This window comes from Chiloscyllium plagiosum, unplaced genomic scaffold (genome assembly GCF_037043375.1).
Source record: "Chiloscyllium plagiosum isolate Xiang-an unplaced genomic scaffold, Cpla_swu_hap1 HiC_scaffold_26, whole genome shotgun sequence".
Classification (NCBI taxonomy): domain Eukaryota; kingdom Metazoa; phylum Chordata; class Chondrichthyes; order Orectolobiformes; family Hemiscylliidae; genus Chiloscyllium; species Chiloscyllium plagiosum.
In genome coordinates, this window is record NW_028270164.1 from 55543777 (window position 1) to 55569076 (window position 25300).

Here is a 25300-nt window from a genome sequence, read left to right on the forward strand (position 1 = left end):
AGTAACCAGCCCCCTCAGTCACACATCCACTGAATAACCAATCCCCTCAGTCACACATCCACTGAATAACCAATCACCTCAGTCACACATCCACTGAATAACCAATCACCTCAGTCACATATCCACTGAATAACCAATCCCCTCAGTCACACATCCAGTTGATGTGGCCTTAGGCCTGAGGCCTGATCTGGCTCTGCAGTGACAAAGTCCACCCTTGGAGCTCAGAGCTCAAATCCCCACTCAACTCAGTCACTGGAGTCGTAGAGCTGTACAGCACGGAAACAGACCCTTTGTTTAAATGCTGTAACTGTACCAGCCTCCACCACTTCCTAATTCTACACACACACACCACCCTCTGCGTGAAAAAGTTGCCCCTTAGGTCTCTTTTATATCTTTCCCCTCTCACCCTAAACCTACAGTCTCTAGTTCTGGACTCCCTTACCCTGCCTCTTATGCTTTTATGAACTTCTACAACGTCGCCCCTCAGTTTCTGATGCTCCAGAAAAAACAGCCCCAGCCTATTCAGCCTCTCCCTGTAGCTGAAACCCTCCGACCCTCATGGACCTGGTACCCAGTGAGGGGGGTACAACATCCTGACACAGCGAGGGGATATTGTAAGGCAAGGGGACACCAGGCTGCACCTTCCTACTGGTCAGACAGTGTCAGACTGTAGGGAGTGCAGCAGCAAGATCCTGCAGAAAAGCACTGAGGTACCAATCAGACCATCTGCTTTCTCAGTGAGATTGGTCGATCGATAGATATGAGCCAGGGCATTAACAGGACCAATCATTGGTTAACCCAACATTGCTGCTTGCTGTGTGAAAACTGGTTGCTCGAACACACTGAGGCTGCTGCTCCAACAATCAGACTTGTTAATGCCTTTGGTACCATAACACTTCCTGTTTACATCTGTATATTCTCAAAGACAGCTCTCTAACGTAGCACCTAAAACTCTCTCTTTACACATCCAGTCTAGAATGGTAATAGAATCAGAATTTGCTGGAAAAGCTCAGCAGGTCTGGCAGCATCCATGCAGAGAAATCAAAGTTAATGTTTCAGAGCCAGTGACCCTTCTGCATCTGCAGTTCTTTCAGTTTTGTTTAAGAAGTTAGAATGATAGAGGCTGGGTGGGGCAAGCTCCCACAGAGCACACTCCCTGTTTTTGGTTAATTTTTAGGGTTGGCTTTAAGCAATTGCTGCTGTGGGCTCCAAGAAGTAAAAGCTATTTTTTCCCCTCTCTTGGTTACAGCTAGAAGCTGGGATTTCTCTCTGCCGCTGGGTTACCTCTCAGATAAATGTATTTTTCAAAATTTGCCTTTTTGCCAAGGGGTGTGTTTATGAAATGTTACTATATTGGAACAGCTCATGATTAATAATTACTGTATCGATTACTCAGTTAAGTTTTCCAATAGAGTGAAATTCTTCTTTCTCTGGTTGCATTTTAACTACAGTGTTTAAGTAGATTGTCATGATTTGGAGATGTCGGTGTTGGACTGGGGTGTACAAAGTTAAATATCACACAACACCAGGTTATAATCCAACAGGTTTAATTGGAAGCACTAGCTTTCGGAGCGACGCCCCTTCATCAGGTGGTTGTGGAGAATAAGATCATAAGATACAGAATTAATAGCAAAAGTTTACAGTGTGATGTAACTGAAATTATACATTGACAAATACCTGGATTGTTTGTTAAGTCTCTCATCTTTGACAATGAGCATGTTGGCTTCTCTTGTTTCATATGTAAATCGCAAAATTCTTTTTTAAAATGTTACATTCTCAAGTGAACTTTGACAATTGCTGTCAGCCAGATAATGTTATCTGGTGTGGAGTGGGGGGGAGGTGACACCAATTGTTAGAGTTCACTTGAGAATGTAACTTTTAAAAAAACGTTTTGTGATTTACACATGAAACAAGAGAAACTGACATGGTATTCTAACAGATGAGAGACTTAACAAACAATCGAGGTATTCTTCAATGTATAATTTCAGTTACATCACACTGCAAATTATTGCTATAAATTCTGTGTTACGATCGAGCCCTCCACAATCACCTGATGAAGGAGCGTCGCTCCGAAAGCTAGTGTGCTTCCAATTAAACCTGTTGGACTATAACCTGGTGTTGTGTGATTTTTTAACGGAACACAGTGTGTTTTGATTAGAGTTGAGTAGTTTGACCAGTCACACTGTGTCTGGAACGTGGCCCTTCACATCTGCATTTAAATTCAGAAAATGTTAAAGTCTCAGCTATTTTGAGGGGGTCTGGTCTGATCTATAACACTTTGAAAGGCTGATTGCTGCAGAGGGGATTGCCAGCTGAAGTAATTCCACCCTAACCATGTAACAAAGGAGTTAGCAACCTTGTTCCTCAGTCTAAGAGTATCTGCCAGAACCCACTGTTAGCAACCAGTTTTGCCGAATATCATTAACAGATAAAGTAGGATACATCTTCCTTCTAACTCCTGTTGTGAACTGAGTGAGATCCACGCAATTTTCATCTTCGATTTGGCTTGGGAACAGTTCTTACCCTTGAATACTCATTGCGTTGGTTCTGTCACTGGCGATTTTGATACCCACGTTCAATGATGGTGTCCAACTGGAATGTTACTGTTCCCATCACAGGAGCAGGGATATTCCTGGGAGTATACAAATGGATGGGTGCTGTATCTCCTTGCAGAATAATGTGATGCCCCTGCTTCAATTCGCCTGAACCTTTGAAAAGCTTGGAAAATTCTGGCCAGAATTCTCCCTGTCTTCATTCTGAAATGTTATTTCCACTCTCTCTAGGACACCAAGATAACTACACGCATCTCTGTTGAACAATGAGGTATTCTAATTCCTCACTAATGTTTCACTACCAGGTCTTCTTTAGTGACTATGCTTCATGCTGATTTGTCAATGCACCTGACGATCTGTATTTTCTACATCTTGGATTTTGTTTAATTTGTGGGAGTTGGGCATCCCTACTGATGGCCCATCCCTATTTGCCCCTTGAAGCGGGTGGGGAGCTGCCTACTTGAATCACTGCAGCCCATTGCTGTGGGTTGGCCCACAACTCCAGGATCTTGACCCAGCGACTGTGAAGGAACAAGCAGTATACAGATGAACCTCGTGGGTTTGGAAGGTGCTGTCTAAGGATCTTTGGTAAACGTCTGCAGCGCATCTTGTAGGTGGTTCACACTGCTGTTGCTGATCATCAGTGGGGGAGGGAGTGGATGTTTGTCGATGTGGTGCCAATCAAGCAGGTTACTTTGTCCTGGATGGTATCAAGCTGGTATCAAGAGTGTTGTTGGAGCTGCCCCCATCCAGGCAAGTGGGGAGTATTCCATCACATCCTGACTTGTGCCTTGTAGATGGTGGGCAGGCTTTGGGGAGTCAGGAGGGGAGTTATTCACTGCAGTATCCCTAGTCTCTGACCTGCTCTTGCAGCCACTGTGTTTATGTGGTGAGTCCAGCTGGTAACCCCAAGGATGTTGACAGTGGGGGATTCAGGATGGTAATACTATTGAATGTCAAAGGCCGGTGATTAGAGTGTCTCTTAGTGGTGATGGTCTTTGTCTGGCATTTGTGTGGCGCGAATGTTACTTGCCACTTGTTGCCCCAAGCTTGGTTATTATCCAGATCTTGTTGCATTAGAGCACAGACTGTGTCAGTATCTGAGAAGTCGTGAATGGTGCTGAACACTGTGCCATCACCGGTGACCATCCCCATTTCCGATGTTATGACAGAGGGAAGGTCATTGATGGAGCAGCTGAAATTGGTTGGGACCGAGGACCCTCCCCTGAGGGACTCCTGCAGAGCTGTCCTGGAGCTGAGAGACTGACCTCCAACAACCACAGCCATCTTCCTTTGTGCCGGGTATGACTCTAAGCAGTTCGCCCACGATGCCCATTGACTCCAGTTTTGCCAAAGATCCTTGATGCCACACTCAGTTGAATGCAGCCTTGGTGTCAAGGGCTGTCCCTCTTCCCTCCCCTCTACAATTCAGCCCTTTTGTCCATGTTTGACCCAAGGCTGTAATGAGGCCAGGAGCTGAGTGACCCTGGGGGGGAACCCAAACTGGGCGTCACTGAGCAGGTTATTGCTGAGCAAGTGCTGCTTGACAGCGCTGTCACTGACCCCTTCCATCACTTTACTGATGACCGAGAGGAGACTGATGGGGCGGTAACTGGCCGGGTTGGATCTGTCCTGCCTTTTGTGTACAGGACATGCCTGGGCAGTTTTCCACATCAGCTGGTAGATGCCAGTGTTGTCACTGTACCGGAAGAGCTTGGCTCGGGGAGCGGCAAGTTCTGGAGCACGCCTTCAGTACTATTGCCGGAATGTTCTCAGGGCCCATTGCCTTTGTAGTATCCAGTGCCTCCAGCCATTTCTGGATATCACGTGGAGTGAATGGAATTGGCTGGAGACTGGTATCTGTGATGCTGGGGACCATTGGAGGGGCCCGAGATGGATCATCCATTCGGCACTTCTGACTGAAGATAGTTGCGAATGCATCTGCCTTATCTGTTGCCCTGATGTGCTGGGCTCCTCCATCATCGAGGGTGGGGAGGTTTGTGGGTGAATTGTTTAATTGTCCCCCACCATTCACAACTAGATGTGGCAGGACTGCAGAACTTAGATCTGTGGTTTTGGGATCTCTCCGCTCTGTCTATCACTCGCTGTTAATGCTGTTTGGCATGCGAATAGTCCTGTTTGGTGGCTTCACCAGGTTGACACCTCACCTTCAGGTGTGCCTGGCGCCCCTCCTGGCATGCCCTCCTGCACTCACCACTGAACCTTGGGTTGATCCCCTGGCCTGATGGGAATGGGTGAGCTGGGCCATGAGGTTGTGCTGGAGTACAGTTCTGCTGCTGCTGATGACCCACAGCGCCTCATGGATGCCCAGTCCTGAGCTGCTGGGTTATGTCGAAGTCTGTCCCGTTTAGCACGGTGGTAGTGCCACACGACACGATGGAGGTCGTTCTCAATGTGAAGGCAGGACTTTGTCTCCACAAGGACAGCGCAATGGTCACTTTTACCTGTACTAACTTCTGCAGCCGGCAGATTAGTCAAGTATGTTTTTCCCTCTTGTTCGTTCCTTCACCACCTGCCAGAGACCCAGTCTATCCATTATATCCTTTAGAATCTGTCCAGCTCGGTCAGTAATGCTGCTGCGGAGCCACTCGTAGTGACGGACATTGAAATCCCCCACCCAGAGTAGAGTTTGCACCCTTGCCATGCTCAGTGCTTCCTCCAAGTGTTGTTCAACACCTTGCATGTTTGTGCGTCTGACACTCACAGGTTTCAAACACAGTCTGTTAGTAATGACATGGTTGATCCTGTGCTGATGATAAATTCTGCTTCCAATTCTTGCTCCTTCAGGTTAATGCTCCAGAATCCTTTCTGACTCTCTTTGATCTCACCTGGGAATGCTATCTTTACATTTTGTTCTTATCTTTCATTGCTGTACTCTTTCTCCAGGAGTATTTTGTTTTGTTTTTGATGTGATAAAGGTACTGTTGACTGATAATATTTTCGATGAAGATGCCCTACTTACAGAGTAAGACAGCATGGAAACAGTTGGTCCGACCAGTCCACACCGAACATAATCCCAAACTAAACTAGACCCACCTGCCTGAGCTTGGCCCATATCCCTCCAAACATTTCTCATTCATGTACTTACCCAAATGTCTTTAAAATGCTGTAATTTTCCCACATCCACCCACTTCCTCTGGAAGTTCATTCCACAGACGAACTATTCCTTGTGTAAAAATGTTGCCTCTCATGTGCTTTTTAACTGATTCTCATTTCACCTTAAAAATACACCCACTAGTCTTGAAATCTCCATTCCTAGGGAAAAGACACCTGCCATTCATCTTGCACATACCCCTCAGGTCTTTATAAACCTCCATTGAATTCACCATTCAACCGCCAGTGACAAACGTCCCAGCCGAACCAGTCTCTCATAGAACATAGAACATAGAAGAATACAGCGCAGTACAGGCCCTTTGGCCCTCGATGTTGCGCCGATCCAAGCCCACCTAACCTATACTAACCCACTATCCTCCATATACCTATCCAATGCCCGCTTAAATGCCCATAAAGAGGGAGAGTCCACCACTGCTACTGGCAGGGCATTCCATGAACTCACGACTCGCTGAGTGAAGAAAATCTCCTTTAACTTAAACTCTCCATTCCCAGCAACACCCTGGTAAATCTCTCATGAGCCCTCTCCAGGTTAGTAATATCTTTTCTCTAACAGGGTGACCAGAACTGGACACAGTGCTCAGCAGGTTGAGCTCCCACTGCTGGACATGGAGCCAGGTTCTGTACAGTTTAACCGGCCTGATGATGTTAATTCTGCTGACTGATGTTTTTCTGGGCATTAGGGAGCGTGACAACGCCATCTTGGGGCCGATCCACCCGACCATGACAGAGGGACCCCCAGCGTTTCCCTGCATGACTGACCAAATTTGGGCACGACATAGCAAACCCGATTCACTGTTTCAAAACGAAATCCTCCCTGAGTTCAAGGAAATCATCTAACTCTTCACCCATCACATCAAACTGCTAAATGGTCGCTTAATCTTTTCAAAGTTCACTCAGGCAATTTGGATCACTGGCTGGGCCCAACGTTTACGGCCTGTTTCTGGATCAGTGGTGCTGGAAGAGCACAGCAGTTCAGGCAGCATCCGAGGAGCATCTGCAGTCATTGTTTTACTTTGTTGATTTACTGCCTGTCCCTAGTTACCCCCTTTGAGATGGTGATGGTGAGCTGCCTTCTTGAACCACTGCAGTCCACCTGCTGTCGATAGATCCATAATGACCTCAGGGAGGGAATTCTAGGACTTTATCTGAGTGTCAGTGAAGGGATGGTGATATATTTCCAAGTCAGGATTGGAGGTGTGCGGGAGATGGTGTTCCCATGTAGCTGCTGCCCTTGTCCTTCTACATGGAAATGATGATGGGTTTGGAAGGTGCTGTCTGAAGACCCTTGGTGAATTTCTGCAGTAGATCTTATAAAGTGTACACACCACAGTTACTGAGAGTTGGAATGGAGGGAGTGAATGTTTGTATGGATGGTGTCACGTTTCTTGGAGTGTTATTGGAGCTAAACGTGCAGATACGTGGGGAGTATTCCATTGTACTCTTGATTTGTGCCTTGTGGATGGTGGACAGGCTTTGGGGAGTCGGGAGGTGAGTTACTCTCCTCAGTATTCCTACACTCTGACCGGTTCTTGTAGCCACTGTGTTTTAATGACTTGTCCAGTTCAATTTCTGGTCAATGGTAATGCCCAGGATGTGGAAAGGATTCAGTGAGTCAAAGTTCATTGAATGTCAAAGGTGCAATGTTTGGATTCTTTCTTGTTGTACATGGCACTTGTGTGACGCAGACATACCTTGCCACATGTCAGCCCAAAGGCTGGATATTCGCCAGATCTTGTTACATGTTCACATGGGCTGCCTCAATGTCTGAGGAGTTATGAACGGCACTGAACATTATATAACGATTGATGAACATCCCCAGATCTGACCCAATGGTGGCTGGAAGGGTGACCTCAAAGGATGAAGAATATCTTTTTCAAAGCTCATAGCTGCCGTGGGCGAGATGAGGTAAAATGTGTTACAAAGGCTTTTTTTTTAACAATTATAAAAATAAGTACCTTTAAAAAAAATACTTCTATTATTAATACTAATTCAAAGAAAGCTAAAAGTAAAAATAAAAAAAAATTCTAGTTTGCCAACCGTAATTCAGTTATAAACAAAAATAGAGATTGCTGAAAAAACTCAGCACACCTGGCAGCATCTGCGGAGAGAAATCAGAATTAACATTTCCGGTTCAGTGACCCTACCTCAAAACTCAGAAATCAGTCATACCTCTTTTGAGGAAGCAGCTAACTGTCCCGTCTGAGAGGGGTACACTGACCACTTGTCATAAAATCAAAAACGTTCGAAGGAATGTCATGACCTAAATTCAAATAAAAACTGAATTGCCATTACATTCACCAGCTTCAACATTCCCTCCCACCGATGCTCAGTCGCAGCAGTGTGTACTATCTACAAAGGTGTGCTTCAGAAATTCACCAAAGGTCCTCAGACAGCAACTTCCAAACCCTCAATGGGAACACCATCTACAAGTTCCCCTCCAAGCCACTAAACATCCTGACTTGGAAATCTCTCACTGTTCCTTCAGTGTTGCTGGGTTAAGTCCTGGAATTCCCTCCCTCAGGACATGGTGGGGGTATCTACAGCAGCGGTTCAAGAAGGCAGCTCACCATCACCTTCTCAAGGGCAATAAACATGAGCCCAGCCAACGGCACCCACATTCTGTGAGTAAATAAAAATAAGTCCTGGCTTTGACATTGCACTCCAACATTGCCCTCTCAAACTGTGGTCATTGGACATTGTGTTCCCTGCCCGGGGACACCAATGAGGTGCAGGCAGTCAGGCCTGTTTGTCGCCCGAACCGGCTAATGACCAACTTGGCCAGGGCCAGGGGCAATGCCACCAGGAGGGGCCATGTTCTGGCCACATCCACCACCCGCATCAGCAAAACATTGAGATCACGGCACTGGAGCATGACCAGAAACCGAGTGCAGCCTCTGCTGATAACGGACTACCAGCCACAGCCGCTTACTCACCCAATATGAAATCAGCTCTCCATTGGCTGAAACTGCTCCTTTTACATTGAAACTCGCTTCCTCAGTTTGATGCACAGATACATTAAAAATGCATTTCTCTACACTGGAGTAACAATTATTGGGTCCTTTGGGCTCTGTTCCATTATTCAGTTCAATCCTTAGGTGCCTACCTTTTGCTCACCCTCTCCTTCCACCCAAAATGGTTCAGGGCAGAGAGAAACATTTTGAAAGAGTCAATAAAGAGGAATAGTTCCCAATGCTTTGTGGATCAGTGACCAACATAAACGAATAAAATCAGTCTGGCAAAAGAATCAGAGAGACAATGAAGTGAAAATGGAAGGAACTGCAGATGCTGGAAATCAGAAACAAAGAGACAGGTTGCTGGGAAAGCTCAGCATCTGTGGAGAAAAACCGACTTTAACATTCCAGGTCGAGTGACCCTTCCTCAGAACAATGAAAGTGAATTATTTTTAACAGTGAGTCTATAAGGTGTCATCTGTGATTGAGAAGTGTTTCAAAAGTAACTTTTAAAAAGGAGTTGAATAAAGATGGAAGGTGAATCACAAAAGGTGAGTACAGAAAATAATTAGGAAAGTATGATCATTTATCACACGGGGGCCTCAATAGGAAAGGAAAGAGAATATGCTTCAAATTATACAAGTTGCCATAGTCTAAACATTTGAGATGGAGACAACCGATGATGGTTTAACCTGAGGCCACCATACCTCAGGTGAGGGGAGAGGTTGAGTTGGGGAATCCTTCAGGGTAACCTCAGCTGGTGTGGGAATTGAACCCACGCTGTTGGAGTGCATGTGAAAAGGATATTTCCTCTTATGGAAGAACTGGGGCTCACTGTTTACCAAGTATAGGATTGCCCAGGTAAGACAGAGGGTCTTAGGAGCTCTCTCCATCATAAGGCAACAGAGGCTGAATCTTTGAATGCTTTTCATGCAGAATCTTTGCAAGTTTTTAAGGCGAAAGTGGGAACATGGAGTCCTCAGAGCAGCTGTGATCTTACTGAGTAGTAAACTAGGCTGGAGGGGCAGAGAGGACCCCTCTTCCTGAGTCATTTTTAGGTGTAATATTTGTGAGGCTATGGCACAGAGAGAAAATGGGGGAAGGGTTGTGTAGTTCTTCAAGAGGCCAGCAGAGGCAGAGTGGGGCTATCAGATTCGATGGCATCAAGGGCCAAGTTTCCATCAACATACCAAGCAATTAAATAAGAAAGCAGAAGTTTAAGAGAAAGAACCCAAAAATAAAGAGTGAAAAATACCCTACTCACAGAAATAACTCAGTTCAGTTCCTGTAAAATCTGGAGCAAACAAGGTCTGGTGGGTTCACACTGACCTTTTATGAAGCTAATAGTAGACTGTGGATCGGAGTGAAGGTCGATGGCTGGTTTAGAGGTTTATAGCAACTCATCTACTGAACCCAGGCAGGTTCCAGTTTCCAGCATGGACTGAGGTTAGGGAAGAGGATACTGGCCTTCAACATTTCGGGACACATGGCGTGGTCATTGAGGTTTTTTTACTGACAGTCACTCAGCTTCTTGTCACGTTGACCCGGCCTTCCGTCAAGGTCCAAGCCTACAACAATATGGCGCTCGCTGATTAAACACTGATGGATGGAGCAAATGCTGCTTCTGGGTAAACCGTGATCTTTTCCTTCCTTTGTATGACATGTGTGTCACTGGCAAGGTCAGCGGTGATTTGCCCATTCCTAATTGCCCTTGAATTGAATTGTTTGATGAGCCATTTCACAGGTCAACCACAGCACTGTAGGCCAGACGAAGAAAGGATGGCAAATTTGCCTCATTAAGGAGGCTTCGAGAATCCAATCTGTCTATGAGAGGCAGTGATAACTGTGATGGTCCCTTTTACTGATTAAAGCTTCCAACTCCAGATACACTATTTGATTTTAAATTCAATTAGCTCCAATCATGGGATTAGATCCCAGATTCATTAGGCCTCAAGGTTGCCAGCCCAGTCAAACGGTCACAATATCACTTTCTCCCCCAAGCATACAGCAGTGAAAGAGGAAACTGATTGGGGTGGAACTGAACTAGGAACTAACTTTCAATTCTGTCCTCATGACTACTTCCCACACACAGCTGAAGGTAGGCCGTTTCTCAGCTGCATTAACCAGCAGTTGTGCAACAGGTCAACGGACTGGATTGTTTCCTTAGTGACTCCGTCATTCAGACCTGTAACTGAGTCACCATCAATCAGTCATTAGATCCTTGCACTATCGTTGTAGGGAATGGTAGCATACTGGATATAATTGCCAGATCATAAATCTAAATTAATACCCTGGGGAGAGAAATTCAGATCCTACCTCAACAGCTGGGGAGTTTAAATTTAATCTATTAAATACATCTGGAATGGTGTCCGGGAAATTGCGAAGAGCCAGTTCCTTCATTGATCTGCCATCCTTACCTGGTCTGGTCTACACGTGACTCCAGACCCATAGCAATATGGTAGACTAACTGTACCTTAAATAAGCCCTGACAAGCAACTCAGTTGGATCAAAACTGGAATGATAGGTTATCATATCAGAGAATCATAGAATCCCTCCAATATGGAAAGAAGCCATTCAGCTCATCAGGTCTGCACCAATCCTCTGAAGAGCTTCCCACATGGGCTCACACCTCCACTCTAACCCCGTGACCTCACATTTACCAAGCCTATATATCCCCGGACACTCCAGGGCAATGTACACAGCCAATCCACCAAACATGCATATCTTTAGACTGTGGAAGGAGTCACCAACAGCATCCAACAGAAACCCACACAGACACGGGGAGAACAAGGAAATTGTTCTGGTGAGAATAAAACTCACCTTCAACATACACCCAGGTGCAACAAAAGCACAGTCTGCCCAGTCACCTTTACACCTCTGGAAACTTGTGGCAAAATTGGAAGAGCTGTCTCACAAACGAGACAACCAACAGCCTGACATTGTCTTATAGACTGTTTATAAGGAATGATTCTGTGTCCCAGGCAGCACCATCACCATCCCTAGATGTGTCCTGTCCCATTGCTAGACAGCCCCAGCACAGGTGGGGCACAGTAGAAAGGTGTTGTCCTGAGAGTCCTCAACATTGGATCACTAAGGAGTCTCATAGCATCTGGCCAATCATGGACAAGGAATCCTCTCCCTAATTACCACATACAATCCCAGATAAGCTGATCAGCACGTCACCATAGTGATTATTACTCAGAAGAAACTTTGAGAGCATTAAGAGCAAAGAATGGTTGGGGGGACATTGAGAAAAGTTCTTCCATCTGAGTAATGTTGGCAAAATCCGAATTTGTTACAAATCCCTTACTGCCCTTGAGAATGTGGCAAGGTATCAGCCCCAACGTTGACATAGAGGGATTCAGCTTAGGGGTAACACCCTGAAGGCCAGGGGGTGATCGTTATATTCTCTCAAAGTCATACAAGTGTCATGGCATAGAGTGAGGCCATTCAGCCCATCGTAGGCACACTGACTCCGCAAATGTCACCATCTATTTCCCTACAGTCTATACCTTCCATATCCTTTTCCACAGTAAATACTGATGCAAAATACTCTTTTAAGTATCTTTCCCATCTCCTGCGGCTCCACACAATGCCACCTTGCTGATCTTTGAGGGGCCCTATTCTCTCCCTAGTTACCCTTTTGTCCTTAATGTATTTGTAAAAACTCTTTGGATTCTCCTTAATCCTATTTGCCAAAACTATCTCATGTCCCCTTTTTGCCCTCCTGATTTCCCTCTAAAGTATACTCCTACTGCCTTTATACTCTTCTAAGGATTCACTTGATCTACCCTGTCTATAGGAGAAAGTGAGGTCTGCAGATGCTGGAGATCAAAGTTGAAACTTTATTGCTGGAACAGCACAGCAGGTCAGGCAGCATCCAGGGAACAGGAGATTCGACGTTTCGGGCACAGGCCCTTCTTCAGGAATGGATTCCTGAAGAAGGGCCTGTGCCCGAAACGTCGAATCTCCTGTTCCCTGGATGCTGCCTGACCTGCTGTGCTGTTCCAGCAATAAAGTTTCAACTACCCTGTCTATACCTGACATATGCTTCCTTCTTTTTCTGAACCAAACCCTCAATTTCTTTAGTCATCCAGCATTCCCTATACCTACCAGCCTTTCCAAATCCCCTACCATAACCACCATATTTTTCTTACAGATAGCTGTGATCTCCTTACAAATTTGTTTCTCAATTTCCCTCTGACTATTGGGGGGGTCTGTAATACAATCCCAATAAGGTTATCATCCCTTTCTTATTTCTCAGTTTAATCCAAATAACTTCCCTCCATACGGTTGTAAGGCTATCCCTTATCAAAAACACCACTCCCCCTCCTCTCTTGCCCTCCCTTTCTATCCTTCCTGTAGCATTTGTATCCTGGAACATTAAGCTGCCAGTCCTGCCCATCCCTGAGCCATGTTTCTGTAATTGCTATCCCAGTCCCATGTTCTTAACCATCCCCTGAGTTGATCTACCTTCCCTGTTAGGCCCCTTGCATTGAAATAAATACAGTTTAATTTATCAGTCCTACCTTGATCTCTGCCTGCCCTGACTGTTTGACTCACTTCTGTTCTCGCAATATTCCAACAGTGGCCTAACCAATGTCCCGTACAGCTGCAACATGACCTCCCAACTCCTGTACTCAATACTCTAACCAATAAAGGAAAGCATACCAAATGCCTTCTTTACTATCCTATCTACCTGCGACTCCACTTTCAAGGAGCTATGAACCTGCACTCCAAGGTCTCTTTGTTCAGCAACGCTCCCCAGGACCTTTACATTAAGTGTATAAGTCCTGCTAAGATTTGCTTTTCCAAAATGCAGTACCTCACATTTATCTGAATTAAACTCCATCTGCCATTTCTCAGCCCATTGGCCCATCTGGTCCAGATCCTGTTGTAATCTGAGGTAACCCTCTTCACTGTCCACTACACCTCCAATTTTGGTGTCATCTGCAAACTTACTAATTGTTTGTAGTAAGTTACCTCTTATGCTCGCATCCAAATCATTTATGAAAATTACAAAAAGTAGAGGGCTCAGCACCGATCCTTGTGGCACTCCACTGGTCACAGGCCTCCAGTCTGAAAAACATCCCTCAACCACCACCCTCTGTCTTCTACCTTTGGCTCGTTCTGTATCCAAATGGCTAGTTCTCCCTGTATTCCGTGAGATCTAACCTTGCTAACCAGTCTCCCATGGGGAACCTTGTCGAACGCCTTACTGAAGTCCATATAGATCACATCTACTGCTCTGCCCTCATCAATCCTCTTTGTTACTTCTTCAAAAAACTCAATCAAGTTTGTGAGACATGATTTCCCACCCACAAAGCCATGTTGACTATCCCTAATGAGTCCTTGCCTTTCCAAATACATGTACATCCTGTCCCTCAGGATTCCCTCCAACAACTTGCCCACCACCGAGGTCAGGCTCACTGGTCTATAGTTCCCTGGCTTGTCCTTACCACCTTTCTTAGATAGTGGCATCACGTTAGCCAACCTCCAGTCTTCCGGTACCTCACCTGTGACTATCGATGATACAAATATCTCAGCAAGAGGCCCAGCAATCACTTCTCTAGCTTCTCACAGAGTTCTAGGGTACACCTGATCAGGTCCTGGGGATTTACCCACCTTTACCCGTTTCAAGACATCCAGCACTTCCTCCTCTGTAATCTGGACATTTTGCAAGATGTCACCATCTATTTCCCTACAGTCTATATCTTCCATATCCTTTTCCACAGTAAATACTGATGCAAAATATTCATTTAGTATCTCCCCCATTTTCTGTGGCTCCACACAAAGGCCGCCTTGCTGATCTTTGAGGGGTCCTATTCTCTCCCTAGTTACCCTTTTGTCCTTAATGTATTTGTAAAAACTCTTTGGATTCTCCTTATATAAATTATACTTGCCAAAGCTATCTCATGTCCACTTTTTGCCCTCCTGATTTCCCTCTTAAGTATATTCCTACTTCCTTTATACTCTTCTAAGGATTCACTCGATCTATCCTATCTATACCTTACATATGCTTCCTTCTTTTTCTTAACCAAACCCTCAATTTCTTTAGTCATCCAGCATTCCCTATACCTACCAGCCTTCCCTTTCACCCTGACAGGAATATACTTTCTCTGGATTCTTGTTATCTCATTTCTGAAGGCTTCCCATTTTCCAGCCATCCCTTTACCTGCGAACATCTGCCCCCAATCAGCTTTCAAAAGTTTTTGCCTAATACCATCAAAATTGGCCTTTCTCCAATTTAGAACTTCAGCTTTTAGATCTGGTCTATCCTTTTCCATCACTATTTTAAATCTAATAGAATTATAGTCGCTGGCCCCAAAGTGCTCCCCCACTGACACCTCAGTCACCTGCCCTGCCTTATTTCCCAAGAGTAGGTCATGTTTTGCACCTTCTCTAGTAGGTACATCCACATACTGAATCAAAAACATTTCGTGTACTTAACAAATTCCTCTCCATCTGAACCCTTAGTACTATGGCAGTCCCAGTCTATGTTTGGAAAGTTAAAATCCCCTTCCATAACCATCCTATTATTCTTACAGATAGCTGAGCATTTGGCACATATGACTTGTACAGCAAAATTGAACCATATTCGTGTACAGTCCAGGTCAATAGAAATGCTTTTGTACCTTAGACCGAGTCTTCCTCAAATCTACTCAAAAAGTGTGGTGCTGGAAAAGCACAGCCAGTGGAGCAGGAGAATTGACATTTTGAGCACAAGCAGGAATTCCTGATGAAGGGCTTATGCTTGAAACATCGATTCTCCTGCTCCTCAGATCTGCCTGAGCTGCTGCGCTTTTCCAGCACCACACTTTTCGACTCTGATCTGCAGCATCTGCAGTCCTCACTTTCACCTCTTCCTCAAACTTAGATGACCTCCCACTGGTAATTCATGTGCTACCCATAATCCTGCATGCTACTGGGAACACAATGTGGTGCACCTCCGTCCATTTCTCCTCTGCATTAAGCTGCTGTGGTCTCCATTTTCATCTTAGGATTCTAGCCTGAAGGTACTAAACCTTGGGAATATGTTTTGATTCCTGTTCTGAGTATGCATTAATACATGTCTTTTATTGTCTCATCTCTCTGTTGTAAGTCCATTAGCCTTTCAGGACTAAACACTTCTGCCTGGCCCTCTGCCTGTTCCTGTCTTTTCAGTACCATTACGTCAAACATGGTGTCCGCTAACTGAACCTCAACTCTTTTGACTTTCTCTTTAGCTTTTCCTACCTGCTGTAACTTATGACAGTAGGATCTTTTTACTACCCAGTCTGGAAAAATCCTATATTTTTCTTTTAACTCCTCAGTCCCTTGGTCTTTCTTTGGCTCCTCCACTACAAGGGGTGTCACTCCCACCTTGGATCCTGCTAAATCATTCCCATAACTGTATTCCTGGAATTGACACTCTGTCAATCACTCCCACTGTTACTTTCCCAGTCTTGATGTGGTACTCCAACCTGATCTTATACAGTGGAATGCTACATTTTTGTCAATCTATCTCAAAAATTACCACTCTCTCGGGTAACAGGTCAGAGAGAGTATTAGAGTCTGATGAGAGTATTGGAGTCTTAGTATTAGAGTCTGATGAGAGTATTGGAGTCTTAGTATTAGAGTCTGATGAGCACCCATATTTCTCAACATTGGAACTTCTTTCCCATCTCCCCCTGTCCTTCCTGAGTAATCTTCACCCACAGAGGTGAATTCCTTATAGAGATCAGGCACTAACTCCATACCCAGCCCCTGCCGAGGCTGTGCACCCTCCTGCAGCTCCTCAACCTTTCTGGGGTTTCCTTTACTACTTTCATTTAATCCCCCGGCTTAGCCTCTTTTACCACGTCTCTTCCCACAGCACATTTCTTTAATGATCAGCGCTGTGATTTTATATGGACAAAAGTGGGTACTGTGATTTTCTGTGTCCCACCTTACCACAGTGGAAACACTGAGGCTTTTCACTGCCTTGGGCTTCTTTTTTAATCTGTGGTAAACTATTATCAGTGTGCTCTAATCTTTGTTTTGTAGTGTAGGATCTCCCCTTCTCCCAACTTCTATCCCTCACAGGATGAAATTCTTGCCGGAAGCTAAACTTTGCCTGATGCACCAATGCATATTCATCTCCATCTCTGCTGCTCTTCTCATTTCTTGAACTTTCTGTCCCTCCACATGAATTCTTATCATCTCTAGAAGTGAGTTTTTAAACTCCTCCAGCAGAATAATCTCTCTTAGAGCCTATCTATTTGTAAGACCTGCACCCTTTTATCAAAATGTTTAATTCTTTTGAACTCAGTATAAATCTGACCTATTCCTTCTTTATGTTTCTGAACTGTTGTCTATATGCTTCTGGTACCAATTCATAAGCTCTCAAAATAGCCTGTATAGCAGCTTCATAATCTCTTGATCCCTCATCAGACAGCGCTGCAAATACCTCACTAACTCTGCCGACCAGCTTAGTCTGAACTAGCATTAACCACAAAGTTCTCTGACCAGTCCATCTGCCTAGCCAGTTTTTCAAATGAAATAAAGAAGGTCTCGACATCTTTCTCATCAAAATGTGGCAAAGTTTTAACATATTTGTACACATCGCAACCTTCTCCCTTCACTTGACTGTCCGGACTAATTTGCAACTTCTGAAGTTCAAATTCTCTCTCTCTTTTTGCCCAGTCAAGGACCTTCTCTCCCTTTCTTTATCTTCTAACTCCATTTGGCTCAATTGCAATTTGAGTTTTTCTAACTCCACTGCACTTGTCTGTTTCCCTGATACACCTCGGTGGTTGACCACCTCCATTACAAACTCAGCTTTCCTTTTGTCCCTGGTTAAACCCAATTCCAACCAATTTGCTGATTCTAAAAGTATGTCCCTCCTCTGTCTTTCTAAACTTTATTGGCAAATTTGGGAAGCATTTTCAAACCCCAGAACCTGTTTATCCATGTTAAGATCCATTACCCTCACTTTTAATTTAACTAACCACAAGTAACAGAAACTAAACACATTTTCTCACTTAAGATTAAGTTAAAGATCGAGGACACTGATCATCAAGTGTTTAAACCTGCTGGGACAGTTCGTACCCGAAATCTGTCCAAGTCTGACCAAATCCTACACGGGATTTGTCCAAATCTGACCAAATCCCAGGTAGGATCTGTCCAAACCTGTTCAAATCTCAGACTGGATCCCAAATCTGTCCAAATCCCAGACTGGATCCCAAACTTTGCCAAATCCCAGACTGGTTCCCAAACCTGTCCAAATCCCAGACTGTTACAGCATGGAAATCGAACCCCTCTGTTAATTAAACCAAACACCCAGAAAAGCTCACTTCGCCTTGTAATCTGTTAAAATATGAGTGACAGAGAACTCCTAGATTCCACCATTCAAAGAAAAATAACACTTTATTTTCTTAACTCTAATAGTGAACACTAAACAACAACTATTCACAAATCCGAGCTCCTCTTTTCTTAACTGCTCACTCTCCAACCCCAACTCTGTAAAAATATGTTGAGCCAATAACACCCTTATTAAACACTACATTAACTTAATCTCAAGACCACACAGTCTCTGTCTTTTCTGCTGCCTTCAAGTTCCAGCTGATGATCTCCCTGGGTCATCATCTTCTTTATTTTTTTTACTGCAAAGGTACCTTTGATAGAGAGTGTTTTCTAATTTCTTAGCTCTCTGACTCTATAGCAGTTGCTCAGCTAATCAATGGCAGTTACTGTCTCTTTAATTTTCAAAATACCATGTTTATACACCCCCATGCCACATTAAATTCTTATAATTTGATGGCTTTCCAGGTGTCAATACAATAAAATTCAAATGTCATTGGCTTCTGGCATCCTGGGCATAATTTAAACTAATTGGTTAAACTTAAATTGTTGTCAAAACAGCCACCAAAACTCAGGTATCCGTTTAATAGCCAATTGCTATGTTTGGAACAGCCTGACCTTTAGCTGGCAGCTGTGGTGCACTTTAAATTCAGAAAAGCACTTTCTATCTTAAAGTGACCATACATGCTTTCGACTTCGTAAAAATATCATGTCAAAATTAAACTTGATGTCAGCGCTGAGGTCAATATTCCATTCGGCCAGTTAGCATGGCTGAAAGCAGGAACCATAGCCCAAAACATTAGACTGCTTCAGTATCTGAGGAGTCACCAATGGTGCTGAACATTTTGCAATCATCAGCGAACATCCCCACTTCTGACCTTATGATGAAGGGAAGGTCAGTGATGAAGCGGCTGGGACACTCCCCTGAGGGACTCCTGCAGAGCTGTCCTGGAGCTGAGATGACTGACCTCCAATAACTACAACCATCTTCCTATGTTCCGGTTATGACTCTAACAGCAGAGACTTTTCCCCCTGATATCCATTGATATTTTGATTGGGCTCCCTCGGTTGAATACAGCCTTGATGTCAAGGGCTGTCCCTCTCCCCTCCCCTCTGGAACTGAGCCCTTTTGTCCATGTTTGACCCAAGGCTGTAATGAGGTCAGGAGCTGAGTGACCCGGGGGGGGAACCCAAACTGGGCGTCACTGAGCAGGTTATTGCTGAGCAGGTGCTGCTTGCTAGCCCTGTTACTGACCCCTTCCATCACGTTACTGATGATGGAGAGGAGACTGATGGGGTGATAATTGGCTGGGTTGGATTATTGGCTTTTTGTATACGGGACATACCTGGGCAATTTTCCACAGTGTGCAGAAGTGTTGTAACAATACTGGAACGGCTTGGTGAGGGGAGTGGCAATTTCTGGGGCACAAGTCCTCAGTGCTATTGCCGGGATATTGTCAGGGCCCATAGCCTTTGCAGTAACCAATTCCTCCAACTGTTTCTTGATATCACATGGAGTGAATCCAATTGGCTGGATATCTGTAATGCTGGGGACCAATGGAGGAGACCGCGATGGATCATCCACTCAGCACTGCTGCCTGAAGATTGCTGCGGAAGCTTCTGCTTTATCTTTTGTGCTGATGTGCTGGGCTCCTCCGTCGTTGAAGATGGGGATATTTGTGGAGCTTCCTCCCCCAGTGTGCTGTCCACCACCATTCATGACTGGATGTGGCAGGACCTGGAGAAACATGTGTTGATGCATGGCAGCAAAAGCTGCATGAGAGCACGCATTCCTTCCAGATGTGAGGCATAGCCAAAAGCTGAAAGACAGACAAAAACCTGTCTTTATAACATTACAGGTAGAGATACTGACTGATAGATGTTTAAATCCTGTTGATTGAGTGTGTGCTCACCCTTCCATTCCTTGGTACATTTCTCTATCAAATATCATCTTCTCACAACCATTCAATTTTCTCCATTCGAAATCTTTCATTCTTGTTTAAAAACTCTATTTATTTTCAAATCCCTCTGTTGCTCTGGCCTCTCCTGATCTCTATTTTCTCCTCTGTCCCCATTTGCCTTCACAATATCTGCACTCTCTCCACTCAAGCTTTGAGTACACTCCTGATGTGAACTGACAATGACAGGGGTGCCTTTAGTACCCTGGCAGTCCCTCCTTTAATCCCTCACTCTCTCTGAAGCTGCCATTCCCTCCTTTAATCCCTCACTCTCTCTGTACCTGGCATTCCCTCCTTTAATCCCTCACTCTCTCTGTACCTGGCATTCCCTCCTTTAATCCCTCACTCTCTCTGTACCTGCCATTCCCTCCTTTAATCCCTCACTCTCTCTGAAGCTGCCATTCCCTCCTTTAGGATATTCTAACAACATACCAACTGTCCCTAATATCTCAAAATGCAGACCAGTAACACCCCTGTTAAGCACTTTGGTGTATTTGTTTGTTTTATTTCTTGTTGGGTTTAATCTAATTCAGCAGGCGGATGGGAACCAAAATTGTAGTTCGACTAGACGGAGGTTGAGAGTAGTGAGGTCAGAACGAAGATTTCAAGATCACAAGGTGGCACCGGCAACAAAGGCGTTGGTTTGAAATGTGCCTACTTCAACGCCAGGAGCATCTGGAGTAAGGTGGGTGGACTTGCAGCATGGATCGGTACCTGGGATTTCGATGTTGTGGCTATTTCGGAGACATGGATAGAGCAGAAACTGGAATGGCTGTTGCAGGTTCCGGGGTTACGATGTTTCAGTAAGAACAGAGAAGATAGTAAAAGAGGGGGAGGTGTGGCACTGTTAGTCAAGGACAGTATTATGGTTGCAAAAAGGATGTTTGAGGACTCGTCTACGAGGTAGTATGGGCTAAGATTAGAAACAGGAAAGGAGAGGTTGCCCTGTTGAGCCTCTGAATAGTTCCAGAGATGTAGTGGATAGGATAGCAAAGATGATCCTCAGTAGGAGTGCGAGTGACAGGATAGTTGTTACGGGGGCCTTTAACTTTCCAAATATTGGTTGGGAATACAACAGTTCAAATACTTTAGGTGGGTCAGTTTTTGTCCAGTGTGTGCAGGAGGGTTTCCTGACACAGTATGTAGACAGGCCAACAGGGGGCGAAGCACATTAATTAGGTTTGGTACTGAGTAATGAACCAGGTCAGGGGTTAGATTTGGAGGTAGGTGAGCACTTTGGTGATAATGACCACAATGCGGTTATGTTTACTTTAGTGATGGAAAGAGACAGACAAATACTGCAGGGCAAGAGTTATAGCTGGGGGAAAGGCAATTATGAAGCGATTTGGCAAGATTTAGGACGCATAAGATGGGGAAGGAAACTGCAGGGGATGGGCAGAGTTGAAATGTGGAGCTTATTCAAAGAACAGCTACTATACATCCTTGATGTGTATGTACCTGTCAGGCAGGGAGGAAGTTGTCGAGCGCAGGAGCCTTGGTTTACTAAAGTAGTTGAATCTCTTGTCAAGAGGAAAAAGAAAGTTTACGTTAGGTTGAGACATGAAGGCTCAGGGCGCTTGAGAGTTATAAGTTAGATAAAAAAGACCTAAAGAGAGAGCTAGCTAAGAAGAGCCAGGAGGGGACATGAGAAGTCGATGGGGGATAGGATCAAGGAAAACCCTCAGGCTTTCTATAGGTATATCAGGAATAAAAGAATGACGAGAGTAAGATTAGGGCCAATCAAGGATAGTAGTGGGAGGTTGTGCGAGGAGTCAGAGGAGATAGGGGAAGTGCTAAATGAATATTTCTCGTCAATATTCACACAGGAAAAAGACAATGTTGTTGAGGAGAATACTGTGATACAGGCTACTAGAGTAGATGGGATTGAGGTACACAAGGAGGAGCTGTTAGCAATTCTGGAAAGTGTGAAAATAGATAAGTTCCCAGGGCCGGATGGGATTTATCCTAGGATCCTCTGGGAAGCCAGGGAGGAGATTACAGAGCCTTTGGCATTGATCTTTATGTCGTCATTGTCTACAGGAATAATGCCAGAAGACTGGAGGTTAGCAAATGTTGTCTCCTTGTTCAAGAAGGGGAGTGGAGACAACCCTGGTAATTATAGACCAGTGAGCCTGATATCGGTGTGGGTAAAGTGCTGGAAAAGGTTATAAGAGATAGGATTTATAATCATCCAGAGAGGGATAAGTTGATTCGGGATAGTCAACACAATTTTGTGCAGTGTAGGTCATGTCTCACAAACCTACTGAGTTCTTGGAGAAGGTGACTAAACATATGGATAAAGGTAAAGTAGTTGATATGGTGTATATGGATTACTGTAAGTAGTTTGATAAGCTTCCCCATGGTAGGCACAAATATGGAGGCTTGGGATTGAGAGTGATTTAGCAATTTGGACCAGAAATTGGCTAGCTGAAAGAAGACAGAGGATGCTGGTTGATGAGAAATGTTCATCCCTGAATTTAGTTACTAGTTGTGTACCACAAGGATCTGTTTTGGGGCCACTGGTTGTCATTTTTATAAATGACCTGGATGAGGACAATAAGATCGGTAGAGTTGTGGATCATGCTGAAGGATGTTGCAGGTTACAGAGGAACATAGATAATCTGGAGAGCTGGGCTGAGAGGTGGCAAATGGAGTTTAATGTGGAAACATGTGAGGTGATTCACTTTGGAAGGAGCAACAGGAATAAAGACTACTGGGAGAATGGTGAGATTCTTGTTAGTGTAGATGAGCAGAGAGATCTCGATGTCCAGGTACATAGATCCTTGAAAGTTGCCACCCAGGTAGATATGGTTGTTAAGAAGGCATACAGTGTGTTAGCTTTTATTGGTAGAGGGAGGGAGTTTCAGAACCACAAGGTCATGCTGCAGCTGTACAAAACTCTGGTCCGGCAGCACTTGGAGTATTGCGTACAGTTCTGGTCACTGCCTTATAGGAAGGGTGTGGAAGTTTTGGAAACGGTTCAGAGGAGATTTACTCGGATGTTGCCTGGTATGGAGGGAAGGGCTTGTGAGGAAAGGCTGAGGGACTTGAGGCTGTTTTCATTAGAGAGAAGAAAGTCGAGAGGTGACTTAATTGAGACAAATAAGATAATCATGGGGTTAGACAGGGTGGACAGGGAGAGGCTTTTTCCTCAAATGGTGATGGCTAGCACGAGGCAACATAGCTGTAAATTGAGGGGTGATAGATATAGGACAGATGTCAGCGGTAGTTTCTTTACTCAGAGAGTAGTAAGGGCGTGGAACGGCTTGCCTGCAACAGTAGTAGACTCGCCAACTTGAAGGGCATTTAAATGGGCATTGGATCGACATATGGATGAGAATGGAATAGTGTAGGTTAGATGGGCTTCAGTTTGGTTCCACAGGTCGGCACAACATCGAGGGCCGAAGGGCCTGTTCTGCACTGTAATGTTCTATGTTTTATATATCTTAATGTTGGAATGAGTTCAAAGGTAAAGTCTATTTGAAATAGCACTGCGAGATCATGACAGTGTTCAAAGGTTTATCGTATTCCTTGAAAAAGACTTTAACAATAAACCAATTGAATCGACATAGCCATCCATCATTTAATTGAGATATTCATGGATTGCTCAGCTAACATAGGGTCGTTCACTAATTGTTCCATCTTCAGTGAAGCAAACATTCAGAATCTCTGCAACGGTTGAGTCTAGTCCCCCTCTCTCAGTACAGTTCTGAAGAAGTGTCATACCTGACTCTGTTTCCTCTCCACAGGATGCTGCTGAGTTTCTCCAGCATGCTCTGTGTCTAGTTTAGATTTCCAGCAGTTCTCGTTTTATTCCGAACCTCTTGGCAGAAAATGTCTTCCTGTATGTGTTGCTGAATTTAACCTGCTTAAGTGAAACCAGTTTACCAATGCACATGAAACTGGACAAGATTTACCGAACGTTGCATTAGAACAGTCACAGTAATAAGGGAAGTGTAACTGCTGCTTCACTTCCATTTCCTTGAGCTATAAATATATTCACACACCAGCCCTTCACTCCGCTGTGACACGTGGCATTGGTGATCATAACCTTCCACCCACTCCAACTCAGGCTTTTACAGGAAAGGAAACTAACTGTCAAAAGACTGAAAGCGAGAAACAGTTAGTAAAACCTTGCTTCAGGGTCCAACAACTGAACGATCAGCGAACGATCCAGGCTTCGAGACAGTGAAGTTAGCGGGACAGTTCCAAGGACACAAGGTACCGGTCATGTTACATTGCTCCTGATCCCAGGGAGAGTCCAGGACTCCGCTGAGACGGTACAGTTATGAAGTTCTAACCGGACTAGGCAGGGTAAAAATTAGGAAGAATGTTCCCGATGACCAGGGGATACAGGGTAGGCCTGAGAGGGAGAGACATTTCTTTACCCAGAGAGTGATGAGCATATGCAGTTCACTAGCTCAGAAAGTAGTTGAGATCAAAGCTTTGGATAATTAAGGGGGAGTTAGATATAGTTCATGGGGTTAAACGATCAAAGGGTATGGGGAGAAAGCAGGTACAGGGGACTGAGTTGGATGATTAGCGTTATCATATTGAATGGCTTGATGGGCCAAACAGCAGAGTCTTTTCTATGTTTTAGCATTTGCTCAAAACCGCGAGAGATTGTCAACTGATCTGCTGTTTGTACAGGAACAAGCTCAGACTTGGTCCGGGGTAATGCTCTTGTTGAGAGTCACAGGGTCTGGGCTCACTCCAGGGACATGTGAGATTTTTGATACCAAAGTCCATAGCAGGACCGTGCTGTATTTGGCGGGGAGGTGTTATACCTGGAGCCTACCTGCCATCTGAGCTGCTCATATAAATAAATTCCTCTGCACTGTGTGGAAGACGTGCCAACATGTTCCCCCATTTTCATCTGGCCAAGGTTTATTCCTCAAATGACAGCGTAGGCACAGGTCATCGTCTCTTTACTGTTTTCAGGAGCTGGCTAGGCATAAAGTCACTTCCTACATCATGACCAGAGGCTACACTTTGAACTGTAGTGAGTGTGTGAACAAAACAGTATAAATGCAAGTCCAAAGTTTGTGAGAAGATTTGTAGCTCGGGTGCTCGTTGCTGTGGTTCTGTTCGCCGAGCTGGAAGTTTTTGTTGCAAACGTTTCGTCCCCTGTCTCGGTGACATCCTCAGTGCTTGGGAGCCTCCTGCGAAGCGCTTCTGTGGTGTTTCCTCCGGCATTTATAGTGGCCTGTCCCTGCCGCTTCCGGTTGTCAGTTTCAGCTGTCCGCTGTAGTGGCCGGTATATTGGGTCCAGGTCGATGTGTTTGTGGATGGACTCCAGATTGGTGTTACAAACACTGATCTCAATGACCCTGCTCACATTAGGTTTCGATTCGGCAAGGTGAGGGTCTCTCCCCAGCAGTTG

General features: G+C 44.8%; 1 protein-coding gene across 1 annotated transcript in view; it reads left to right on the forward strand.

The window, feature by feature from the left end:
• The first annotated feature begins 23927 nt into the window (after window positions 1-23927).
• LOC122563328 (leukocyte surface antigen CD53-like) overlaps window positions 23928-25300 on the forward strand; it is an 88749-nt gene continuing 87376 nt past the window's right edge. Inside the window, exon 1 of the mRNA XM_087973758.1 lies at window positions 23928-24138. The gene's annotated coding sequence lies outside the window, so the exon portion shown is untranslated. The remainder of the gene's footprint in view (window positions 24139-25300) is intronic.